The following is an 11,054-nucleotide window of genomic DNA, read 5'->3' as shown; positions in this document are numbered from 1 at the left end:
TACAACCAGCAGAAGATTTAACCCTATAAGGGCCCCAAATGTCAATATGAAGCAATTGAAACTTAGCAGTAGACGTAATGCTACTAGAAGGAAAAGAAGTCCTAACTTGTTTAGCTAAAGGACAGACATTACAAATGTTATTGTCATGAAATGACTTTGCATCACAAGAAGGAACCACCATTTTTAGCTGAGAAAATGTTAAGTGACCCAATCTCATGTGCCAGAGTTGAGCTTGAGCTGGAGAAGCACTAAGACAGGCTTGAACTAGTGAGGAGCAAGGACTATCATGCTGCAACTTAGTTGTGCTAGATTGCTGCAACGTAGTTTTGTCCACACTATACAAGCCATTGACCAGATTACCAAGAAGAGGTGGAGGACCTTTCATTGAATGGTCTTAAATCATACAATGATCAGAGTTAAAAATGATATGACACTGAATATCTTGACACAGTTTATGTGCTGATATAAGTTTGAAGTGAAAACTGGGAACATGAAGAACATCTTTCAATATGATCTTATCATGAAGATGTACAGTACCTATATGTGTAACTGGAATAGTGCTACCATCAGGAATTGTAATAGAGTCAGAAACTGGTGTATATGTGACAAAATCAGATAAGCTATTTGTGATGTGATCAGTAGCACCACTATCAATTATCCAATTGTACTCTATACAAGAAATAAGACAGGCTTTACATGTGAGAAGAGCAGTGTGAGAAGACTGATTTGGTGCAGTAATGTCTCCTGTTTCATTTTCTACAACATGTTGTTTGCCAAGAAGATCCAACAGTTGACTGTATTGTTCCTGAGAGAAGGCATTTGACTGATTATCAGTTGCAGGCAGATCTTCTTGTGTAGCATCATCAGTGTGAGTATTCTGAATTAATGCAGCAAATCTGTTGTCCTTTGGCCTGAAATTAGCTGGAAATCCATGAATCTTGAAGCACCTATCAATGCTATGTCCAGGAACTTTGCAGTTAGTACAGTAGTAGTTGGATCCAAGCTTGTTCTTGTTGAATGTCCTATTGCCAGTGTTGTTGTTTGCCTTTCCAGAAACATCATTATTCTTGAGGTTAGTATCAGGAAACCTCTTCCTGTCAGTAAGAAATGCCAGAGATTCAGCTTGAGTAGAAGACTGTGAAATAGTCTTGTGACTCTCTTCTTGAGCAAACAGCCTGTAAGCAGCAGCAAGTGATGGAAGAGGTTGCCTCATTAGTATATTAGCTCTCACAGCAGCATAATTCTCTTTCAACTCCATCATAAACTGAAGCAGCCTTTGATCTTGTTGTCTGTCCTGGATCTTCTGAGACAAATTGCAGGTGCATTGATTGCAAGTACAGTAAGGAAGTGGATAGGAATCAGTTATTCCATCACAAAGAGTCTTAATAGCAGTGAAGAACTCGAATACAGTCTGAGAACCCTGAGTAATGTCAGCCAACTTTTGCTCCAAAGAATACACCTGAGTATTAGATGCATATCCATACCTCTCTTCCAATCCTAACCAAATCTCTCGAGCAGTGGAGAGAAACTGCACACTTTTGGCAATCGTATCATCAAGATTAAACAAGATCCAAGAAATGACTAGATCATTGCAACGTGACCAGTATACAAACTCAGCAGTAGTGAGATCAGGTTTTGGTATAACACCATTCACAAATCCAATTTTGTTCTTAGCAGATAGAACTAGCAACATAGAACGCTTCCAATTGTTAAAACCGTTTCCATTAAACTTGACAGACACAAGCTGAGTTGAAGAAGCATTAGATGGATGTATATAGTAACCACTAGTAGGATCCGAATTCATGATGTGAAAATGTAGATTCCAGTACACAAATTGACAAACACTTAAGATGCAAGATAGAACAATCGTAAATCGCTACAGAACAAGTGATTTCACAACGAATTAAGCAGCAAACTATCGAAGTAGATCGAAAATGCTATCGCGACGGAATTCGTATGAATTCAGATCAAAACTACGGCTAAAAGCAAGATTACGACGAGTAGATCGAAAGAAAATGACGAGTATGTACAAGAACAGACACGCAAAACCTGGAGAACTGAGATGCGGAAATGCAACTATGCACGGAAGCAGAATCGAGCTATGCAGGCTCTGATACCATGTTAGTTTCAGAGACAGAGACTAGAGATACTAAAGAAAACATTGTGTATTGAAGCTCTGAAGAATTACAACTAGCTAATGTGTTCTATACAAGGCACTCGCTCTGTTTATATACAAGTCAAGAGAGTGGAGAGGCTGCTAACAAACTAACAGACTAACTAACTTGTAACGGGAGAATTCTGAATAACTTGTGTGACTAATTTAAACTATTTACATTTAGATTGAGTAGCTGATATATTACTAACACTTGGAATAGCTAGATTTTTCGGTGAAATCAATTTTCCGGGGAGATTTAAGCTATTCTGGGCACCTCCATAAATTCTGTTCAGATATTTATTAGTGCTCACGGCGAAATGTGGTTGCGTGTGTCCTGTTTTAGTATGTTTTCGTTCAGTGGCCGCGCGTGATTCATTTCTTTTATGTGTTTTTTTATTATATCAGTTTGTGTATTACTTGTACGAGTAGTACCTCCGGTGTTTTCTTTTCTTTTATTTTAATTGTTAATTTAGATTAATTAAAATCTTTCAAAAACTAATTTGTCTAATTCGCCTAAATTATAAATTATGGTTTTTGCGAAAATAACTTTAGTCCTTGTGGAACGAATCTTATATTACTAAAACGGGATCGTGCACTTGCGATTAAAATCATATTTTTAGCACATCAGTTTAGAAGCATTACTTTCTTTGGATTTAGAAGGTTTTGAAACAACTTCATCCTCAGAATTATGCTTCTTAACTTTAGGTAACATAGCAGAATTAGAAGAACCAATCTTGGTAGAGTTCACAGGAAATTGATTGATAAAAGCATGATTTTTGTTATCATGGTGAATAGGCATAACATGCATGTTAAATGCACTAAAACAAGGATTAGGCATGAATTGCATGTTAGCATATTGAATGGGGGCATTTGGGAACATAGGCATAAAAGGAAAGTGACCAGTCATCATAGGATTAGGCATGCAATGATCAGTTAGAGCATTTTTGCAGTTAATAGCAAGATGATTAACACTACCACATTTAGAGCAAGTTTTTCTAACAACATTTTTATCAGGTGTGTAATCATTCTTTTTATTGATCCCAACTTTGCCATTCCTAGAGCTCTTCTTCTTTCCTTTTCCAGCCTCCACTCTTTCTCTATTGTGACCAATCCCTTCTTTCTCAGTCTTCTTGGAGCTACCAGATTCTTTCACAAAATTCTTATTGATGGGCCCATATTTCTTGTCAAGCTTGTTGAGTTTGTCTTCATCAATTGCTGTCTGATTCTTCGATGGATAACTTTCATCTGTTGCTGTAATATCTATCAATGGATGATCACTATCCAATAAGAAATCAGACTCATCTAACAACTTTTTGTTCTTCTTCTAGGAATTCTTGCATGATTCTTCAAGAACTTGAGTAGAACACATGTTCTCAAGAATATTCCTAGAATCTTTCCACTTAGCTATTATCTCTTGTTTTTTTTCCAATTTCTTTTTGAGAATTTCTTCTCTTTTCATAACAGCCAACAACTCATCTTTAGCAAGCTCAGAAGACTTTTTGAATTTATCCAGTTGGGTTAATTCAGTCTCAAGCTTCCCATTTCTCTCAGCAAGCAAATCATTAGTCCCTTTAATTCTAACATTTTCTTTAGTTAGAGATTTAAGAGAGACTCTAAGATTATAAATTTCATTAGACATATCATCAATGATTTGTTTGCATTCAGTCTTAGTAAGATCAGATGTGTTGGTGGTTTTTAATCGTCCATTGCTGGTGCTGGAAGAATCAGCTTCATCACCAATTGCCATCAAGGCCAGATTAACATGCTCCTCATTGTCAGAGTCACCTTCATCAGCAGCGCAGTCACCATCTTCAGTCGTGAATGCCTTTTCCTTATTCTGCTTGAGTAGATCAAAATATTTTCTTCTATAATCTACACTTTCAGAAGATGATCCTTTCTTCTCAGTAGAGGGTCATCTACACTCATTGGAGAAATGTCCAGGTAGACCACAGTTGAAGCATTTGAATTTTGATCTATCAACCATACCAGATGGTTTGGATTGATTTCCTCTGTTGAATGGTCTAGAGCTGACAGCATTTCTTTTGAACTTGAGTTTGGAGAATTTTCTGGCAAGAAAGGCTAAATGTTCATCAAGATCATCCAGCTCATCTTGAGTTGAAGATTCCTCATTTTCTTCAATGATTTTTCCTTTATTCTTTCCAGCTTCATTCTTCCCTTCACAAGCATTGTTGCTTGAGGCTTTACCGGAAACTACAGACTTTAATGCCTTTTCCTCTTTTTCTTCTTTATCAGCTACAAGTGCCACAGTTTTCTCCTTTTTGGAGTTCTTCTCCAGTTCTTCATCTTGCTGTATTTCAAGCTCATAAGTTTTAAGAATACCATAAAGTTTGTCAATTGAGTATTCATTAAAATTTTGAGCTTATCATAAAGCAACAGTCATGGGCTTCCAATCTCTAGGAAAGGCTCTCAAAAATTTGAGATTTGAGTCTTTGACCATATAGACTCTTCCATACAGCTTTAATCCATTTAACAGTTTTTGAAATCTGTTAAACAAACATTTAGAGATTCTCTAGATTTGGAGTGAAAGCTTTCATACTGTTGAACAAACAACTGCATTTTGTTTTCCCTAACTTGATTAGTGCCTTCACATAGAGTTTGAATAGTGTCCCATACTTCTTTAGCAGTACAATTGATGACACTGTCAAACATGTCATCATCAATACCATTAAACAGAATGTTCATGGCCTTGTTGTCCTTGTGCACTTCTTTCTCATCTTCTACAGTAAACTCAGATGGATTTTTGGGCACTTCAATATCTTCAGCTTCACTTCCATCAAGTCTCAGGGCAGTGTTGATTTTGATTGGAACATGTGGTCCTTTCTCAATACAGTTGATGTAGCTAGGATCTAAAGAGAGAAGATGCATCCGCATTTTTACTTTCCAGAGAAAGTAGTGTTCTTTGACCAATATTGGAATCTTGACTCCTTAATCTCTTCTTCCCATTGTTGATTATCTTTAGGATCTTGAACTTCTTGTATGTTAGAAGACCAGCTTTGATACCAATTGTTATTCAGACAATGCAAACAATAAGTTAGATTGTAGAATGGAGGGTTGAATACAATCTACAAAAATTTTAACAAACTTTTGCTTAACAGATTATATTCAAGCTACAAGAGAAAATTAAAACTAAAACAGAAATTTAAAGAACAAGGATCTTAAAAATTTCAGGTGGATTGTTTGATCCACATGAGAGATTTTTATATTAAGAACCTTCCAAGTAAGAATACTTGGATGCTTACAAAAGAATGAAGAGCAGAAGCTTACAATTTCTTGCTTACTATCTCTACTGCTTTGCTCTTCAGTTCTTGGTGTTTGGATACTTTGAAATGTAAATTACAAAGTGAATATATACTACTACAAACAAAACTAGTCTGTAAAAGTATTTTCCTACTCAGTTTCTAGCTATTACAAATATAGAATTTCTTGGACTTGATACAGCATTTGGCAGCTTGAAATTCTTGTTGCTTTGCCAGAAATGGTAGGCTTCGAGGTTCTCAATATTTGACTAAGCTGCTTTTGGTTTAGCTTCCAAAACTGGTGCAGCATCTGTCACATCAACCCATGTGCTTCTTGTCTTTTACTTGACTTGTAGCTGTCAATTTCTAATCAATCAATTGCTAATATTATCAATCGATACTATCTTTGAACTAGTGATTGATAACCTTCTTGATTTATCGTTTGATAGCCTTCCTTGATTATCAATTGATGTGTTGATGCAGCGATTGATAAACTCTTCAATTTAGCCTTTGATACTTCATAACTAGCGATCGATCTTCACTTTACTTGGATAGATTACATGACTTCACATATTCACAATTATGTCACCCTATCTATACATCCATTGATAAATCAACTACTAATCTAAAAGTATACATGTTTATCACATCAATCGCTAAGATGCTCCGACTATGTTACAGTACCTCATCATCTGTTGATGGGTAAATCTGATCAATTGATACTACCTTAGCATGCTAGCAATTGATCAGCTACATGCAATTTTATTCTAAGTAAGAATAAAATACTTTGTATCATCAAGCATCACACATTCCTAACAAATACAAAATTAATTTAAGAACTATATGATAATATAGTAAGTTTTGAGATTCTCTGAGATATTTATTATTTTTAATAATAAATATTTGTGCCACATAAGATTCGTTTAAAATTTAATATTTTTTTGTGTAAATTATTTACCGTATAATAATTTTTTTGACTCTTCTAATATTTTTAATAATTATTATTTTGAAGAATCCAAAACCAATTAATATAAAAGAATCCTAATTCAAATATTATAATAATATCTGAAGGACACTTTTTTTAGTCACATTTGAAGGAACACTTTAAGAAACCTTTTATGTCAGAAAATCAGTAATAAAAAATAAATGCTAAAATATTGTTATTAAATCTAATCTATTTATCAAGGTGAATCTTTTGAAATTTAAATTTTGAAATTCAAATTTAATATAAAGTAAATGCTCTGACTGATTGATTGAGATATGAATAATATAAAAAAGGAAATTGTTGGTCCTCGAATGTATTGCAGAAAGGGGGTTGAATGTAATACTGATAAATTCAAATCTTAATTCAACAACTAATACAAGATTTAAATAGATCAGTAGAGAAATATACAAACTAAGTTATGAACACAGTAGTTTAACTTCACAAAATAAGTGGTTTATTTATTTTGCTATTTTGCTACAACCTCAAGAAAAAGTTTCTTGAGCTTCAGTTATCTTAAGGAATACACTTGCGTTTCACTCCCTTGGTGTTCTCTCAGTTTGATCTTCTCAATCATTACTTGGCTCTAATTATGTTTCCCATACATATATCTGAGTTTATATATAACTTGGCCACCACTGGTTCTGCAGATCTATAAAGTAGACATTTGCTTTTTAATCCATTTAACAGTTTTTGAAATCTGTTAAACAAACATTTAGAGGTTCTCTAGATTTGGAGTGAAAGCTTTCATACTGTTGAACAAACAACTGCATTTTGTTTTCCCTAACTTGATTAGTGCCTTCACATAGAGTTTGAATAGTGTCCCATACTTCTTTAGCAGTACAATTGATGACACTGTCAAACATGTCATCATCAATACCATTAAACAGAATGTTCATGGCCTTGTTGTCCTTGTGCACTTCTTTCTCATCTTCTTCAGTAAACTCAGATGGATTTTTGGGCACTTCAATATCTTCAGCTTCACTTCCATCAAGTCTCAGGGCAGTGTTGATTTTGATTGGAACATGTGGTCCTTTCTCAATACAGTTGATGTAGCTAGGATCTAAAGAGAGAAGATGCATCCGCATTTTTACTTTCCAGTGAAAGTAGTGTTCTTTGACCAATATTGGAATCTTGACTCCTTAATCTCTTCTTCCCATTGTTGATTATCTTTAGGATCTTGAACTTCTTGTATGTTAGAAGACCAGCTTTGATACCAATTGTTATTCAGACAATGCAAACAATAAGTTAGATTGTAGAATGGAGGATTGAATACAATCTACAAAAATTTGAACAAACTTTTGCTTAACAGATTATATTCAAGCTACAAGAGAAAATTAAAACTAAAACAGAAATTTAAAGAACAAGGATCTTAAAAATTTCAGGTGGATTGTTTGATCCACATGAGAGATTTTTATATTAAGAACCTTCCAAGTAAGAATACTTGGATGGTTACAAAAGAATGAAGAGCAGAAGCTTACAATTTCTTGCTTACTATCTCGATTGCTTTGCTCTTCAGTTCTTGGTGTTTGGATACTTTGAAATGTAAATTACAAAATGAATATATACTACTACAAACAAAACTAGTCTGTAAAAGTATTTTCCTACTCAGTTTCTAGCTATTACAAATATAGAATTTCTTGGACTTGATACAGCATTTGGCAGCTTGAAATTCTTGTTGCTTTGCCAGAAATGGTAGGCTTCGAGTTTCTCAATATTTGACTAAGCTGCTTTTGGTTTAGCTTCCAAAACTGGTGCAGCATCTGTCACATCAACCCATGTGCTTCTTGTCTTTTACTTGACTTGTAGCTGTCAATTTCTAATCAATCAATTGCTAATATTATCAATCGATACTATCTTTGAACTAGTGATTGATAACCTTCTTGATTTATCGTTTGATAGCCTTCCTTGATTATCAATTGATGTGTTGATGCAGCGATTGATAAACTCTTCAATTTAGCCTTTGATACTTCATAACTAGCGATCGATCTTCACTTTACTTGGATATATTACATGACTTCACATATTCACTTTTATTTCACCCTATCTATACATCCATTGATAAATCAACTACTAATCTAAAAGTATACATGTTTATCACATCAATCGCTAAGATGCTCCGACTATGTTACAGTACCTCATCATCTGTTGATGGGTAAATCTGATCAATTGATACTACCTTATGTTCGGTGAAATCTACACGCAAGCGCACGTGATCACAAGTAATATATTAAGTTCGATCCCACAGAGACTGGTGAATTAAGAATATGCACCTATGCAACAATGTATGATCAATTATCACTGCTAAGACAATTAACAAGGATTGTTTCTTTTATACTAATAACTAAATTTACTAATCAAATTCAGAATAGGAAAACACATGGGATTCTAACTTCATTATCGAATTCATCTAGAATTGAAATTACTGATTAACATGCGACTATCGACCCTAATCAGACAACACGAAAGTAATACATGCCAACTCTCGTTGCACACATATCATACCAATCAAAATCCACAATTAAGACAGAAATCTCATGGACACCAACAAAGCTCAGACCCTATATCTCTATAGCGGTAGTGTAAGCAGAGAGGTTTAAATAACAAGTCATCTATCGTGATTACACAGGGTGATAAAAATAGTTCAAGTCTACCACAAATTATGTTTCATTCACATAATCCTATGTTTACATGGCATAGTTCTAAATTCAATCATCCACTCTCGCTTCAGAAAGAATTAACAAACAACTTAGAAGTTAGCTACGCTCCTAAGAAGAATAAGCACGGCTCATGCAAAGAAATCAACGTACGTCACACAATCAAGTAATTAATATTCAATACTAGATTACATCGATAAATCCATTAGAATCCCATGAAGGCGGTTAGTTCATAATCGAACTAATCGACATCATGGGTTCTAATGAAAACATGATAGAATAAAGACAAGAATTAAATGGAATAAAATTTCTTGAATTAATAATAATAAGGATCACACGTTACAGATTTGATGTTCACGATCTCGCTCGAAACTGTCACTTTCTCGCGAAGAACGATCCAACACACTGATAATATATTTCGATTACAAGATAACTAACTATTTTTCGATATTCTAACTACTTGGAGGCTAGGGTTTTACACATGAGAATTTAAAATGCATTGACCAAGTCAACCGGGCCTCGACCGCTGCGAAAATCCATCAGAAAAGCTGTAAAAATCGGCCCGGGACACTTCTGCTGGGCGCGGCCGCGCTAAACTAGCGCGGGCGCGCTAGAAGTTAGCGCGGGCGCGCTACTGTCTGTCATGGCAGCCTCATTTCTTCGTTTCTCGCTCGTTCTCGCGTGCATGTCCTTCCTCTCTTCTAGTACCACTTCCGTAGGTGATCACGGTTGCATTTAGCATATGCAACAAGCCCTTTAAACCCCTAGATAGCTCTAGTGGACGAGTGTGCTCTCGTGAGGGTTTGTAGAAGATATACCCACAAAATCCCAAGTCGCGGTGAATCCACAATCCTCTATTCTTGCAAATAATGCACCAAAACCAACCTAAAATGATAGAAAATCACTTCATCACCTCAACTCGTGACCTGCACAGAAAAACAATAAAAACACATCAAAAGACACTAAACACTTAAGTACAACCAACCAATTTAAGCGGAAATGAAGGCCTATAAGTGTGTATAAATACCACTTATCACACCCCCAAACTTAAACTGATGCTTGTCCTCAAGCGTCAAAAACACTAACAATAATACAATGCAATGCATGAATGCAACTACGTGATGAATGAGTGAACTATGAAGTAATTGCCTTGTCAATTATAATACCTCAGATTGTGCTAATGTTCTCGAATTTCACTTCTCTCACTACCAAGTCAATTACTCTTCTATTTACAAGTGTGGAGTGCCAATGTGTGCAAGCATGCTCTTTTATTGAGACAAGACAAAAACTACTACTCCCACAGAATCCCAATCAAGAATCGTAAAAGTTTAAAACTAACACCCCGTCACTCAAGTCCAACTAAAAGCCAAGGTCCCAAAGAATGTCCACACCCTTCTATTTTATTCCTTATATTTTTTTTCTTTTTATTGGTGATTAATTGCTCGGTCTAAGGTCAGAGCGCTTCGCAGTGTAAATGCGTTACGAACACCACAAGACTTCACACACCAATTATTCACTTTATTCTAGTGGTTTATTTAACTGTGCAATGGTTGAGATCCCTAAAGATTTATGCACTAGTACCCATGTAGCGAGTGTTGGGTCAACAATCCCAAACCACGAGGGCTTTAGGTTGCTAGGCACAAAGTCCCCTCAGACTTAATTACTCGAGTACTAATGAGCTCAACCTAGTTAATTCTACCACTTATTTTTTTTTAGTGAATTTATTTACTACTCTTTTTTTTTCTTTTTTCTTTTATACATTTTTTTTTTCTTTTTCTTTTAGAAAGGTATATCTACTCCTCAGTTCCCCCAAACTTAAGATTTACAGACCTAAGCTGAAGGGTGTTCAATTCAATCCTAGAATTCATGGAATTTCGTCTAAATCCTATCTCAAGAACATATGTGAATTACAATTTCCAACACAAGCAATTTCCAAGTACTAACCTAGCATTGCAATTGAAATTACTAATCAAGAACTACGCACATAACTCATCATAGGCAAT

This window comes from Daucus carota, chromosome 1 (assembly GCF_001625215.2).
Source record: "Daucus carota subsp. sativus chromosome 1, DH1 v3.0, whole genome shotgun sequence".
In the NCBI taxonomy this organism is placed as follows: Eukaryota; Viridiplantae; Streptophyta; class Magnoliopsida; order Apiales; family Apiaceae; genus Daucus; species Daucus carota.
This window is presented reverse-complemented; position numbering follows the sequence as displayed.